Here is a 17,106-nt window from a genome sequence, read left to right on the forward strand (position 1 = left end):
GAACATTTCCCCATTAGTCTTGTAGATTACTTTCATATCAGTGAGGAGCTCATTGGAGGCTGATACAATGTTATGGCAAAAAAAGGGAAAAAGTGTTGGGCACGATATTGTTTTCCTTGATATTGAATCCGTTGTAAATCCGTTGGTTAAGTTCATGCCTTATAGCCCCCAATGAAGCAAGCATATGTAAAGAAAAAAATTTCTCGGGTATCTTTCCTGCCCTTTCCAATTCAAGGGTAAAAAAGACCTTAATGATATAAAGATGGCAGTAGATGGTGCTGCTCAGCGTATCTCCCTTGGACAGTTGTGTGGTGAGATCATGCCCACAGTGCCTCTGGACAAACCCCTACTGTAACTCTGGGAACAGCTCTTTAGGAGGAACCCTGCTGGCAGTTTTCTCTGTAGCAGCCATCAGGGAGACCACTCTGTAGTTGAACTTGTCTTCTTTCTAAGGCACAGTTACTGAGTTTCAAATCTTCCACATCAAAATGTGAGTGACAGCTGTGGATTAAGGTGGCACTGATCTTCTGGTTTAAGATGGTACCGGTGAGGCCCATTGACTACCTATTGGTGGCAAACAAAACAAGGAATCCAACTAAATACTTTATTAATAACACTTTTACTGGTAAAATTTACGGTAAACTATCACTGCAAACAATAGAGAGGTGGGTGGAGGTGTTGAAGAGTTGAGAGTTGAAGTGAGCGGGTGCAAGATGAAGTTGAGGTGAGATCGAGGCAGATTCGAGGTGAGTGGAGGTGAGGCAAAGTCAGTTGAGTGGAAGCGAGGAAGAGTTAAGGCATGTCCACCTAAACCGAAAGTGAGGAAAGACCCGAGATCTGATTGATCTAAGCGCCAGGTAAATTTGGAAGTATCGGATTTGGGCCAAAACGTGGCAGCGGTGTCCAGGCCCAGAGCATGTGAAAGTGACAGGCCCTGGGTTGTAGAGTGAAGAGTGACCCGATGTTTGGATGATTTAAATGCTGGATCAGATTTGAAAAGCAGTGTGTCAAGACCAAAGACGGGGGTTAGGCTAGTTCTGCTTGCTGCCCCACTATGTTTACTTGGCTCCATGCTGAAATGAGGCTGAAGTGGCTGCCCCAGGCTTTGTGTCTGTGGACTCACTTTCATTCTGAATGCTATTTTCTTATTTTTATTATTTGTATGATGTTTTTTTTTCTCTGCACGTTGGGTGTTTGATGTTTTTCTTTTTATATGGGTTCTATTGGGTTTCTTTGTTTTGTGGCTGCCTGTAAGGAGACAAATCTCAAGGCTATATGATGTATACATACTTTGATAATAATTGTACTTTGAACTTTGAACTTTGAATTTGTGACTGAAATTTATCATTGATGGTTTTAAAACCTCACTGTGGTTCCTGGGGCCTTCTCATTCTTTTGTTGACATATGATCTTTCTGACCTCTTGAGAATCAAGGCTAGAGCAAAAGCCAGATTAGGTATTTTGCTCTAGATTGGAATAAAGAGCACTCACCCCAAGGACATCTTCGTGTTCTCTACAACAGACAATATCCTGACTCACAGTGGTTGGGACTCCCAGTGTTTGTGCTAGAGATGGCTTTAACACCACTGAAAAATCTACACATCACAGATGGAAATAGTGAGTATGTGTTTGTCAGTATTTGTTTCTCACTGAACAAGTGAAATTCAATGAGTTCTATCATTCCTGCTGGAGCCTTAGGCTCACCAGTGTAGCTCCTTAAAAGTGGACCTCAGTTGTCAAAAGGGAAGCTGTTATGTTCATTTTGTTCATGAATGGGATACATATTCCTGTGGGATACACTTTTTCCTGGAGGCATACTTAGAAAACATAAAAAATAAAAGCACGAGTAAGTCTCTCAAGCCTTCTCTTCAATTCAATGAGACCATGCCTTTCCATAATGACCTTTCACCCCTTTGCTTATTAAGTGCCTTTCTTACCTTGCCTTAAAAATAATCAAAATCTTTGCTTCAACTTCCCTTTGGGGAAAAATAGAGTTCCAAATACTTCAATCTTCTGATGTAATTTCATCTGAACTAAATAAGTGTCACTTTATTTTAAAACAACAGCACCAAGCTGTAGTTTCTTTCAGAAAAGGATGCATATTCTCCACATATACCCTCAAAACCCCTCAGAATCTTGCAAGCTTCAACACATATTTTGAAGCACTTGTAGATTATTAGGATTGAACAGGACATAATATTATTTTTTAAGCTAAATTTTTGATGTATTTTTTGTTTTAAATATGCCTTAGGTTTTGGAAGTGAGTGACTGGCGGGGGTGGAATATGTCTCATGCACTGACACATAATAAGTGAGTGTGATCTGCTTAGCGACAGAGTGGGAGATGTTACGTGGGAAGATTCTAATTAAGGGATCCTGCATTAGATGTTTGATTGGCTGGCATTCTATGTCTGTGTTAACCGTGAAGTTGGACATTTGCACCAGCATTTAGAATATAAAAATATAGTATCTTAATAAGAAGGTGAATAGAAAAACTATCACTTCATTCGGTGAAAGTGTTTAATATTCTGAAGTAAGATATATTCCCAGAGTTTCTACTGCCCTAGATCTTAGTGTCACTTGCTGTTTAGAATATAGCATGCACATTTCACATATGGACCATGACTAAACTCAGAGAGTGGTTGTTAAAAAGGACAGCAAGTTTTGTTGTCCAAAGCTTTTAAATTGTTTAAAAATGAAGTGAGACTATTGCATAATTTAAAAATAACAGTAAAAAAATTGATCCGGATGGGTCTAATGAATATATATTTTTTGAAAATGGGCTAAATTTTAAATAATTCCTAACAACAGGAAGCACCATGTATTGTTAAACAAAATGAAATTTTAATTTATAATTTCTGGTAATGTTTCTGTTTAGATGTTTCTGAGATGCATGCTCTGAACAGGACAGATTTTATTCTGTGACGCTGAGGCATGTTTCCAAGTATGACTGGACCCCCACGTACATTTTGCAGTTCCATGGCAGATGGAACATTTTCTGGCACATGCTTCTGTTGAGCGTTCACATTGTGTTTGGCTGTGAACCCTCCTGGTAGGAAATAGTTTTTTTTGTAAGCTCTTCAATAATGCCTGTATATTATGATTAAAAGTTCAGCATTCCTTTAGTTAGCCATCAAAAGTTAGCTAGTTTATTCATCGCAAATATAGAAGTTAGGAATAGAAATGTGTAGTGAGGAATAAAGCAGTTGTGAAACCACATAGTTGAATGATACAAGCAGGAAACTAACACAAAGGCTTATCCATGACTTTATTCTAAAATTTATGTAATGTGTGATTAATAATAAACAGAAACAAAAATGCCACATAAAAATATAGAAGACATATTCCAGTCCTAGTGCATGTTTCTACCCAAAACATTGAAAACTCCTTCCTCTACAAAAGCTGCTCAATCCACTAAGTTTCTTCAGCAGATTGCTCGTTGCAGAACTGTTCCCTCTAAGCTGTGCGGGTGAGCGGCCACATGGTAACTGAAATGCTCCAGCGCACCTGGCCTTTGTTGCCGCGCAGCTGGCATTTTCTATTATATAGGCCCAGCACGCAGTTTTCAGGCCGTGTAAGACTTTCCCGCTCACAGCAATGGCTGGCGTATCAGGTGGAAAAACCATGAGAGGGAACATTGCTCCAGGTTCCAGAGACTGTAGTCTCTCGTCTCTACAAGTGAAATATTGTGCATATGTTACGTGAAATCACATTTTGCCATGGAATGAATCAGAATGGTGCTACAGTGGCATTTCTAAAATGATAACTGATCATAGAAAAGCAATATAGACAATACTTCAGCTGTTTTCTAGTACATGTATATTATGTAGTGCCAATTTGAATCATTTGGTAACCTCCTCTCCTAGCAGTTCCTAACAATATCAATTTATATTCGCATTGGTCTAGCTCTCTCCATCTTTCAGCAAAAGCAATGGGAGTTGCTCACCATTAATCTCAGCCCAATACCTATGTTCAGTTAGCTTTTATTCCCTTTACAGCTGCAATACCAGCAAGTGTGTGTTTCCTCATTTCTTCATTAACAATGTTATCACAGATACGCCTGTTATATTTAATCCCATGTGCTGTTATCTTGTCAATGTTCCCATTCCATTCAGTTCGCAGATTTACTTTCAAGTGACAGAAAGTAACCTCTCAGTGAGCCAATGGCTGCTGTTACATTTAGCCCAAAAGCCACTGTAATTTATATGGTTTCCTTGACAAGAATTATAGTGTTATTTTTGTAAATGATGATGTCACAGAGCAAATTTAAATTGAGGTCTTCCTCTCAGCAACACTAAAAATAACTAAGGAACATCACTGAGATCCTAAGAATGTTAAGAAAAAGAATCATTTCTATACTTGAGTGCTTTGCTCCTCATTTGAAAATGCCATAATGAAAAATGGGTACCAAGTGTGACAGCCTATTAATAAATCATAATGGGAAAATAGTTGGATTTTCCCATTCTTAGAATAATATTTTTTTGGCTACAAAAAAGCTGATCACATTTCGTGTTTTTAAATATGTAAAATATATTTTATTTCATCAGAGTTCATGATAGCCAATAATAATGATAAATTCTTCCTTGACTAAAGCTTCAACAGTGAGTCAGACCTAATAAAAACTGTGAATGTTAAAAACTTCAATGGATATAAAGGTTACTACATGTCAAAGAGTATTATACTGTATGTTTAAGAATCAGAGTCATGTTTTACAGCATAGAAACGTGCCCGTCAAACCAACTTGCCCATGCTGACCAAATTGCCTACCTGAGCTAGTTCAACTTCCCTGTGTTTGGCCAATATTCCTCTATCCATGTACCTATGTAAATGTCTTTTAAATGTTGTAATTGTAACCACCTCTACCAGTTCTCCTGGCAGCTCATTCAATATACACACCACTCACTATGCGGAAAAAGTTGCTCCCTAAGAACCATTTAAATCTTTCCCCTCTCACTTTAAATGTATTTAGACTCCCTTACCCTGGGAAAAGGACTGTGACCATTCACTTTACCTATTCCCATCATGATTTTATATACAAGGTCACCCCTCTAGAAGGAAAACAGTCCCAACCATCCAGTTTCTCTTTATACCTCAACCTTTACAGTCTGAGTAACACCCTTGCTAATCTTTACTCACCCTTTCCAGTTTCACGACATCCTTCCTATAGCTGGCTGATCATAACTGCACACAACAAGTGCAGTCTCAGTCTCACCAACATCTTGTATAGCTTTAACATGATATCCTAACTCTTAAAATCATTGCCCAAACCAAAGCTGCTCACAATGCTCCACATCTGGTCTGACCAATGCCTTATGAAGCCTCAGAATTATATCGTTGCTTTTATATTCTAGTCCTCAGGAACTACAATAAAATATTCTGTGAAGTTCAACTGGTCAAAATCTAGTTCTGCTGTTTGGACAGTAGATCTAGAACCTGGGATCACAGTCTTAGCACACGCATTAGAACACAGAACAGTACAGGCCCTTCGGCCCACATAGTTGTGCAATTAGGGCAATTTGGACTGAGATTATGAGATATCTTATTTAGCCTCAGGCCTGTATTCCTGCCACCCTCTGGTAACCTTCACCCTCTTACTAATAAAGAATGAATTTAAGTATACCTTAAATATACCAAGTGGAGAACCAGTGAGATTGTATCTGCTGTAGAGCTACTGTGGTGATAGGTAAGTTATAGTAGGCCCAGGTCCTTGCTTAGGCAAGAGTTGATTCTAGCCATGACCGACCTCTCAAAGCGCTTCATCACGGTAGATGTGAATGTCACTGCGCAATAGTTGGTGAGGCAGCTCACCCCGCTCTTCTTGGCCTCTGGTATGACTGTCGCCACTTTGAAGCAGGTGGATCAAATGCCTTACTAAAATCCATGTAGACAACATCCACTACTCTACCTTCATCAATCACCCTCCTCACCATGTCAAATGCTCAATCAAGTTAGTAAGACATGACTTGCCCTGCACAAAGCCGTGTTGGCTCTCCCTAATTAGGCCATTGATTTCCAAATGCTCATAAATCCTATCTCTCAGAATTCTCTCCAGTAACTTCCTTACTACTGACATGAGATTTACTGGTCTATAGTTTCCAAGATTATCCCTGTTTCTATCTTTGAACAATGGAACAACATTAACAACTGCTAGTCCACTGGAAACTCGCCTAAAGCAAGAAAGGACACGAAGATTTTGGTCAAGACCCCAGCAAGCTCTTGCCTCTCTCAATAACCTGGGGTGTACTGTATCCATCAGGCTATGGAGACTTATCCACCTTAATGGTCTTTCAGAGACCCAACACTATCTCCTCCTTTACTTCAAAATGTCCTGGCATATTAATACTCTCAAGCACTGATCTCCCTATCCTCCACATCTTTCTCTGTGGTAAATACTGATGTAAAATACTCATTAAGAACCTCGCCCTCATCCCTTGTGTCCAAGCAAATGTTCCCCCCTTTATCTTTGAGCAGTCCCACTCTCTCCCTAGTTATCCTCTCGCTCCTGATTTACAGTATGTATAGATGCCTTAGAATCCTACTTGCAAAGGACTTTTCATGGCTCCTCTCGACTTTCCTAATTCCCTTCTTGAGTTCATTTCTGGCTTTTTTATAATCCTGAGGGGCTTTGTTTTATTCTACTTACTAAGCTTTACGTATGTTCCCTTTTCCTTTTTGTCTAAATTCATCACCTCCCTCAACATCCAGGGTTCTCTTACCTTGCCATCCCCGTCCTTCGTTCTGATGTCCCGTACTCTGTGCAGTTGGTCTTTAAATACTCTCATGTTGGATTCAACTTGCCCAAAAACAGCTGTTCCCAATTAACTTCGCCTAGTTCCTCCCTAATGCTCTAGTAATTTGCCCTGCTCCAATTTAATACTCTCCCGTAAGGACCATATTTATTCTAATCTATAGCTATCTTAAAGCATAAGGAGCTGTAGTGACCGTTCCCTAACTGTTCACCCACTGACAGGTCGGTCACTTGGCCAGGCTCATTACCCAACACCAGACCCAGTACAGCCCCTTGTCTTGTTGGACTAGCTACATATTGATTTAAGAAACCCTTCTGGGTACACTTAACAAATTGTGCCCCATCTAAATCACTTGCATTAACTGAATCTTTATGTAAACTGAATGAGTGAAAAAACATGATAAGTATAATTGAATAGAAGTGCTTTGTAAGGAGCTCTGAAGTAAAATGAAGCAGTATCAGAAAGCCCGGCAAAGGTCTCACGTGGGCGGGCCAGCCTTGACACTTCTCCTTGGGAAATATTCCTTATGTTGGACAGTTCTCCGAGACAATGCCACCATCAGAACTCCGAGGAGTTATGACATGGACCTTACAGCGACCTCTAGTGACTTAGGTGAGAATGACAGTGTTGAAGCAATGGGCTTGGCAACCATGTCACTGCTTGCCCCAATAAAGACCAAGGACGTGAAGACAAGCAGGACTGAAGATAGGGCCTATGAATGGAGACATTTGGTTTTTCATCAACTGCCTGAACCAGAAAAGATTGATAAATGGTCCAAAGAAATTCCACATCTTAAAAAACGAAGCTTAAAAAGCTGAGCTTCAATGTATTAGTAACATATACAAATAGCTCCCATAAGATTGCATCTAAACTTTGGCTACTATGTTATCTTCTCAGCAAATCAGACATTTGACTCATAGAGTTGATGACAACATGGGAGATGGTAAGCAAAATATATTAGGGGGGTGGGATGCTATTATAAGAGCTGGTTGGAAGAAAAGGCCCCAGTGCAGACTGATTGAAGGAAAGCAGTTGACTGCAAGCAAAACGCTTCGGGGGATGTTTCTGAATATGAGGAACACTGCAGGACAGCACGGTTAAGTTATTCAGGAGTTCCAGGAATAAATGAAAATGGCATAAAGGACTCTACATATGGTTCCTAGTAATCAACTTTTATGGATGGGTTGAAACCAGATGCTGCCAAAATGGTGAAGCTAATAAAACTAAGCTGGAATGAAGCTGGTGTTCCATATAGTAAGCTAGTGCAAGCCGCCAAACAAGTGGAATGAGATATCAAAATCAGAATAGGATCATTACAGGTGGGTCAGTTACCTGTTGATCGACAGCCACTGATCATGGGTCAGCATGCACTGCTTGCTAGTCAACGGTCATAGCTGTTGCAGGTGTGTCAACAGGCGAAACTCGTGAACCAACAGAAAAGCAGGACTGGAATTCACAGTGTGCACCACAGCAATCCCAGTCTGAGCCACACCTCCGACGCCAATCCCTAAAACAAAATATCACTTTTGTGGTAAAAGACACTGGGCGAGAAGTTGTTGGCATAGGAAACAAAATGGGCAACAGAGACAAACCCAACAACAAATTCATTCCCCTGCCTTGCAAATGTTGAGAGATCCTGATCTGCTGTCACAGTTTCAATGAGCAATTTTGGATGAAATGGACATATTGTTGAATTCAAAAATGACTATTGCTTCCCTGCAGCCCTTGCTCGCCTTATTAGAGCAAAAATCAGGCAGCTTGTATGTTAACTTACTGCTTAGGAATGAACGTGCTGAATTTTTATTGGTTTAGGATGACTGTGCCAAGATAATAACAGGCCATGAAGATGCAAATTATTACAAAGAAACACCTCTATTGAACACAGATCAGATTTTGTACAGATGACTCCTCAATGACTGAGAGAGGAATTTGAATGGCTGGATGTGCTGTTGGTTCTGAAACTGAGGTGCTGGTGTCAGAGATCGTGGCTCATCATACCTTAATGCAATAGGTAGAGCTGAAATCCCTGACGGAAGGAAGATCAGCTAATATCTGCACTGATTCTCCATATGCTTTCAGATTTGCCCTTGACCTGGAAGCTTATGGAGACAAAGGAGATTTCTTACATCTGTAGAAACCCCAATCAAGAATGGCCAGCTAGTACAGGAGCTCATGAATGTTACACAATTGCTGTCAAAAGTAGTTATATTGAAATGTAAAATCCACTTAAAAATGACTATAATAGAAAGTGGTGGAAATGCATTCAAACACGATATTGCAAAAAAGACAGCACAGGAAGGGATAAAAGAAATGAAAGAAGTACCAGAAGTGCAGAAGGTCAAAGAATTAAAAGTAGTATAGAGAACACATAAAGTGAACTTGACATCTAAAGTTATGAAAATGAAGTTGAAATCTGGAAGTTTGGTTGATTGCCGAACTTTCAAAATGTTTGCAGATGTTTTGGCTTCAATCAAGAAGCCATCATCAGTGCGCAGTTGAGGGTGTTGTCTCCTCAGAATGCTGGTTTATATACTCCTCCGGGGTCTGATTGGATATTGATTCGACATCGTGAACTGGTTGGCTGGTTCAAAACACTGAACAGTTTAGCAGTAGAAGGTTCTGATTGGCCAGATTTGAGGGAGGTCCGTTGGAAATGTTTGCTTTGATGTCCGGGTCTGTATCACAGATCAACATACAAGATATTTGAGAGATGCAAGCTCAATGGTCGAACCAAGAAAACTGGCTCTGGATGAAGAATGGTGGAAGTTTAACAGTGATGGGGTTTGGAGATATGGTACTAGTCACAGACTAGTAGCTCCAACTACGTTGCTTCCTCATCTGGCACAGCTGATATATTGGAGTGGAAAAGATGATCCACAGATTCTCCCATTGGTGGTGGAATCTCATGTTCAGAGCATAGGCTCAACAAACATCTGGAAGATGCATGACAGGGCAGAAAACAAATCCTAGGGCATCAGACAAGCTACCACAGTTAAGTGCTCCTGCCCCACTTGGTCCATTTTTAGATCTACTTCATTTCTTTACCAAAGTGTCAAGGATACTCAGATATACTGGTAATAGTGGAAATGTTTTCAAGATTGACGCAAGCTATTCCAGCAAGGAAAGCCACTGCCACACACACAGCAAAAATTTTAATCAAGGCCTATATTCCTAGATGGGGATTGCCCTGTCACATTGCCTCTGACCAAGTAACCCATTTCAATTCTACTTCCCATTCCCATTCCGACATATCAGTCCATGGTCTCCTCTACTGCTGCAATGAGACTGAACTAAGGTTGGAGGAGTAACACCTTATATTCCAAATGAATGTTACTTTCTTGAACATCTGGTAATTGCCCCCAACACACCATTCCCCATTCCTGTTTCCCTTTCTCACCTTACCTCCTTATCTGTCCATCACCTTGCCCCAGTGCTCCTCCCCCTTCCCTTCCTTCCATGGTCTTCTCTTCTCTCCTGTCAGATTCCCCCTTCTCCAGCCCTTTATCTCTTTCACCAATCAACTTTCCAGCTCTACTTCATCCCCTCTCACCTACCACCTTGTAGTTCTTCCTCCCTTCCCCCACCTTCTTACTCTAATTTCTCCTCTCCCTTTCCAGTCTTGATGGGGAGTCTCAGCCAGAAATGTCTACTGTTAACTTTTTTCCACAGATGCTGCCTGACCTGCTGAGTTCTCCCAGCATTTTGTGCGTGCTGCTTTGGATTTCCAGCATCTGCAGATTTTATCTTGTTTGTGACACATTTCACCAGGAGTGTCAGAAATGACGTTTTCTGGTGAACACTGAATGACTTTTTATTGTGCACATCACCAGGTTCATCAGTACAAGTTGAATGAATGAATGGAATCCTCAAACAACAACTCATTAAGTATCATGAAGAAGGCGTACCACAGCTTACGGTTCTTCCTATGGTCTTATATATCATTAGTGCAACCCCACACAAGAAAACTAAATTAAGTCTATTTGAGGTGGAAACAGGGCGACCCAAGTCATTGCTTGTTCTCAGAGAGGCTGATATACATATTATGGCACTTGGCATAGTTAACTATTGTGTGAAATTAACCCATGCTGTACAGTCTGCCTGCCACAGATTTCTATCTCTTGGTGATCCAACAGAAGGAGGACACAGCCTGATCCCTGGTGAGTGGGTCCTGATTAAGGCATTGAGGTAAATGTGTTAGCAACCTCTGACCTAGTGTCTATGCTGCTGGACTACAGTGAGCAAATCACTAACCAGCCAGAAGACCTTGAACAGAGTCGATAATTACTGGACATTATGAAGTTTAATCTAATATTATTTGTTGTTGTTATATATTAACTAATTTTTCCCACTCACAATGTATAAGGCATTGGTGAGGCCGAATCTGGAGTATTGTGTGCAGTTTTGGTCACCAAATTACAGGAAGGATATAAATAAGGTTGAAAGAGTGCAGAGAAGGTTTACAAGGATGTTGCTGGGACTTGAGAAACTCAGTTACAGAGAAAGGTTGAATAGGTGAGGACTTTATTCCCTGGAGCGTAGAAGAATGAGGGGAGATTTGATAGAGGTATATAAAATTATGATGGGTATAGACAGAGTGAAGGCAAACAGGCTTTTTCCACTGAGGCAAGGGGAGAAAAAAACCAGAGGACATGGGTTAAGGGTGAGGGGGGAAAAGTTTAAAGGGAACATTAGGGGGGGCTTCTTCACACAGAGAGTGGTGGGAGTATGGAATGAGCTGCCAGACGAGGTGGTAAATGCGGGTTCTTTTTTAACATTTAAGAATAAATTGGACAGATACATGGATGGGAGGTGTATGGAGGGATATGGTCCGTGTGCAGGTCAGTGGGACTAGGCAGAAAATGGTTCGGCACAGCCAAGAAGGGCCAAGGGCCTGTTTCTGTGCTGTAGTTTCCATGGTTTCTATGGTTTCTATAATACGTACTTGCAGGTATCACATGAATTTGCTGATGCTGTTAATGCCTCTGCGGTTGGGTATGTCAATATATATCACATACTTCAAAATATTCACCAATGTTAGGCATTCCTGCAGATTCAGAACAAACATGCACCCTTTTCCTTAAGCAAAGTTCATTATCACAATCCAGCAATTGATGGTTCTTCAAAATCGTATGACATTAGATCTTCTCTTGGCAGTTAAGAGAACCAGCTGGAAAAATGAACAGAAAAATGGCAGGTGGAATTGAATGAAAATTTGAGATGTTGTGCTTTGGGAGGACACACCAGGCTAGGACATACAGAGTGACAATAAGATATAGGATCAGAATTAGGCCATTTGGTCCATCGAATCTGCTCCGCTATTCCATCATGGCTGATTCATAACCCTCTCAACCCTATTCTTCTGCTTCTCCCTATAACCTTTCATGCCCTGACTAATTGAGAATCTATCAACCCATGCTTTAAATATACCCAATCTCTTGGCCTCCACAGTCATCTGTGGCAAAGAATTCCACAGATTCATTACCCTCTGGGTAAACAAATTTGTCGTCAACTCTGTTCTAAATGAACATCCATCCATTCTGAGGCTGTGTTCATTGACATCTTCAAGGAGCAATGCCTCAGAAGGACCCCCATCACCAAGGGCATGTTCAGTGTTTAACTCCATAATTCCTACAGTTCTGATTGAAAAGCTACAGAACCTGGGTCTCTCTACCTCTCTTTGCAACTGGATCCTTGTCTTCCTAACCGGAAGACCACAATCTGCGCAGATTAGTAATAACATCTCCACCTCGCTGACAATCAACACTGGTGCACTTTAGGGATGTGAGCTTAGCCCATTGCTTTACTCTCTCTATACCCATGACCGTGGTGGGTCTCATCAGCAAGGATGACGAGTCAGCATACAGAGAGGAGGTGCAGCGGCTAACGGACTGGTGCAGAGCCAACAACCTGCCTCTGAATCTCAACAAAACAAAAAAATGGTTGTTGACTTCAGGAGGACACGGAACAACCACTCTCCACTGAACACTGACGACTCCTCTGTAGAGATTGTTAAGAGCACCAAATGTCTTGGTGTTCACCTGGCGAAGAATCTCACCTGGTCCCTCAACACCAGCTCCATAGCAAAGAAAGCCCAGCAGCGTCTCTACTTTCTGCGAAGGCTGAGAAAAGTCCATCTCCCACCCCTCCATCCTCACCACATTCTACAGAGGTTGTATTGCGAGCATCCTGAGCAGATGCATCACTGCCTGGTTCGGAAATTGCACCATCTCGGATCGCAAGATCCTGCAGTGGATAGTGAGGTCAGCTGAGAAGATCATCGGGGTCTCTCTTCTCACTGTTACAGACATTTACAACACACACTGCAACCGTAAAGCAAACAGCATTATGAAGGACCCCACGCACCCCTCACACAAACTCTTCTCCCTCCTGCCATCTGGCAAAAGGCACTGAAGTATTCCGGCTCTCTCGACCAGACTATGTAACAGTTTCTTCCCCCAAGCCATCAGACTCCTCAATACCCAGAGCCTGGACTGACACCAACCTACTGCCCTCTACTGTGCCTATTGTCTTGTTTATTATTTATTGTAAAGCCTGCACTGTTTTGCGCACTTTATGCAGTCCTGGGTAGGTCTGTAGTCTAGTGTAGTTTTGTGTTGTTTTATGTAGTTCAGTGTAGTTTTTGTATTGTTCATGTAGCACCATGGTCCTGAAAAACGTTGTCTCATTTTTACTGCGTACTGTACCAGCAGTTATGGTTGAAATGACAATAAAAAGTGACTTGACTTGACTGCGTGGCTAGGCATAGCTCAAACGCCATCTACAGATTTGCTGATAAATCAATCATTGTAGGCAGAAGCTCAGATGATGACAAGAGGGCATACAGGAGCAAGTTATACCAGTTAGTTGAGTGGTTTCGCAATAACAACCTTGCACTCAACATCAGTGAGACCAAAGAGCTGACAGTGGGCTTCAGAAAGGGTAAAACAAGGGAACACAAGCAAATCCTTATAGAAGGATCAGAAGTGGAGAGAGTGAGCAATTTCTAACTTGGTCCCAACATATTAATGCAGCTATAAAAAAGGGCAAGACAGCGGCAATATTTCATCAGGAGTTCTAAGAGATTTGGTTTGTCATCTAAAACACTCGAAACATATTCAGATGTACCGTGAACAGCATTCTGACTGGCTACATTATTCTCTGTTATGGGTGGGGGGAACTACCACATGGGACCAGAGTTGTGTAATTAGTCAGCTCCATCATGGGTACTAGCCTCCGTAGTACCCAACACACCTTCAAGGGGTGATGCCTCAGAAAGCCAGTTTCCATCATCAAGGATCCCCTTCACCAAGGGCATGCTCAGTACTTCTTTAAAAAATTTCTGTTTTCACACTACTTAGTTTACATTAACTTTACTATACAGTTATATATTCACTGTAATTCAGTTTTTTTTCTATATTTATCACATCTTGTATTGTACTGCTGCTGTAAAGTTAACAAATTTGATGACATATGCCAGTGATATGATTCTGATTCTGGTCCTGGGCTCACCCACTATAGGAAACATCCTCTCCACATCTACACTATTCTGATCTTTCAATATTCAATAGAATTCAATGAAATCCTCTCTCATTCTTCTAAACTCCAGCGAATGCAGGCCCAGAGCTATCAAATGATCCCCACACGTTAACCTTTTCATTCTCAGAATCATTCTCCTGAACCTGCTCTGAACACCCTCCAATGTCAGCACATTTTTTAGATAAAGGGGCCAAAACTACACACAATACTCCAAGTGCATCTGACTAATGTCTCAGCATTATATCCTTGCATTCATATTATCCTCGAATGCTAACACTGCATTTGCCTTCCTTACCGCCAACTCAGCCTGAAGTTAACCTTTAGGGAATCCTGCATGAGGACTCCAAAGTCCTGTCATATCACTGATTTTTAAAATTTTCTCCCCATTTAGAAAATAGTCTATGCCTTTATTCCTTCTACCAAAGTGCATGAGCATATACTGTACTTTCCTATACTATATCGATGGGCCAAATGGCTGACTTCTGCTCCTTTGTCTTATGGTCTTATATTCCATCTGCCACTTCTTTGTCCATTCTCCTAATTTGTCTAAAACCTTTGGCAGATTCCCCTTTTCCTCAACATAACCTGTCTCTCCACTATCTTCATATTGTTTGCAAACATGGCTACAAAGCCATCAATTCTGGCATCCAAATCATTGACACACAATGTGAAAAGAAGTGGGCCCACACTGACTACTGAGGAGCATCAGCAGCCAACCAGAAAAGGTCCCCTTTATTCCCAGTCTTTTTGTCCTGCCAGCAGGCAATCTTCTATCTATGCTAATATCTTTCCTGTAATACTGGTGTGCTCTTATCTTATAAAGCAGCTTCATGTGCAACAGTCTGTCAAATACCTTCTGAAAATCCAGGCAAGCAACATCCACTTGACTCTCCTTTGTCTATCAAATGGTAGGGCACCGAAGAGTGTGGTAGAACAAAGGGATCTGGAAACAGATCCATAATTCCTTGCAAGCGATACACAGGTAGATAAGACACTGAAAAGAGCTTTCATGCATTGGTTTTCATAAATCAGAGCACTGAGTACAAGAGTTGGGATGTTATATGAGATGGTGATGAAGCAAAACTTGAAGTATTCTATGCAGTTCTGGTGACCTAGCTGCAGGAAAAATATCAATAAGATTGAAAAAGTGCAGAGAAAGCTTACAAGGATGTTGCTGGGATTTGAGGACCTGAGTAAAAGGGAACGGTTGAATAGGTTAAGCTTTTTTTCCCAGGAGTGCAAGAGAATAGGAGAGATTTGATAGAGGTATACAAAATTATGAGAGGAAAATAGGGTAAACAGATGTATGGTTTTTTCACCAAGGTGGGGTGAGACGAGAACAAGAGATTGTAGTTTAAGGGTGAAAGGTGCAATATTTAAAGGGAACATGAGGGGGAGTTTCTTCTTTTAGCGGGTGATGCAAGTTTGGAATGAGCTGGAAGCGGAAGTGGTGGTTGTGGTTTCAAATGCAATATTGAAGAGAAGTTTGCATAAGTACATGGGATAGGAGGGGTATGGAGGACTATGGTTCAAATGCGAGTCACTGAACTAAATAGAATAGCAGTTCAGTGTGGACTGGTTAGGCTGCTTGGCCTGTTTTTGTGTTGTAGTACTCAATGACTCTAGCCTTTTAACTCCAGAATCAGGTTTAATATCACTGGCACATGTCATGAAATTGTTGTTTAGTTGCAGCAGTACTACAGGTGGTGGTTTGGGTGATACATAATAATAAAAACTATGATTTACAATAAGAATTGAATTGACCTTATTTCTCACAAACTTCACATACATGAAGAGTAATAATCTTTACATTACGTCTCTGTCTGAATGTGCAATGTGCAATTTATAGCAATTTGTAATAAATGGTATGTGTTAGAGTGAGTTTTTTTGGGTAGATGATTTGTTTACATTTAAATGACTTTGTCCACCAGATTTCTGTTTTAACTATTTGACAAAGGACTGTGGATTGAGTCCACCACAATGGGCTTCCTAAAAGGTGTAAATACCAGATGCTTCTGGCGCCATAGTTTGGCCTAATGCTGTAGTTTTGAAGATAGTGTTATCTGTACATTATAATTATTAATTGTCTTCTATGTTAGCACGGGAAATGCCAAATAAATGTTTCGCAGACTTAACTTGCATTCCTAAAGGCTGTGGATACCAACCCGGACATGTTGGCGTCGGAAGGAAAGGATGGTGTGATATTTTGTATGTAGCTTCAATAGGAAGCATTGTCTATGCATTGTCTATAACTTTTTAAGTAGCGATTGCCTTTGTGTTTAGCATATAAATATCGAGCCCACGTTGAGCTAGCAGACCTTTCTGCGGAAAGCGTCTCCATCCGTAAGATGCCTACTGTACCTTGTTGTGTGGAATAAAGAAGCTGCTTTGTATCTACCAGTAACTCTGTCTCTCCGGTAATTTCATCCACGTTACAACATTTGGTGTCAGGAGTGGGATATCTTCGTGACCTGTCATGTGGCCAGCGTTCCTAAGCAGTCTTAAGTTGGTGAGTATTTTTCTAAAGTAACGTTCACACTTGGATCTGTTCGGTCGGTGGACACATGGGAACACGAGGTATCACGAACGTGGAGAGCTGAACTGGTAGATATAAAAGTAATGTGTGCGTGTGCATGTGTGCTTATGTAAGTGAGGAATCTTTGCATGTTGACTTGGTTAACTTGGAGGCACCAGTTGCAAAAGGTGGTAACCAACGGTACGGTTCGAGACGTTCGAGACGCCAGAGTAGGGGCGTGTATACTCGTTCGGGGAGCTGCATTTTAGTGTATGCGTGTGCAAGTGTGATGCAAGGGAATACAGTA

The sequence above is a fragment of the Mobula hypostoma genome, chromosome 1, assembly GCF_963921235.1.
Source record: "Mobula hypostoma chromosome 1, sMobHyp1.1, whole genome shotgun sequence".
Taxonomy (NCBI): Eukaryota; Metazoa; Chordata; class Chondrichthyes; order Myliobatiformes; family Myliobatidae; genus Mobula; species Mobula hypostoma.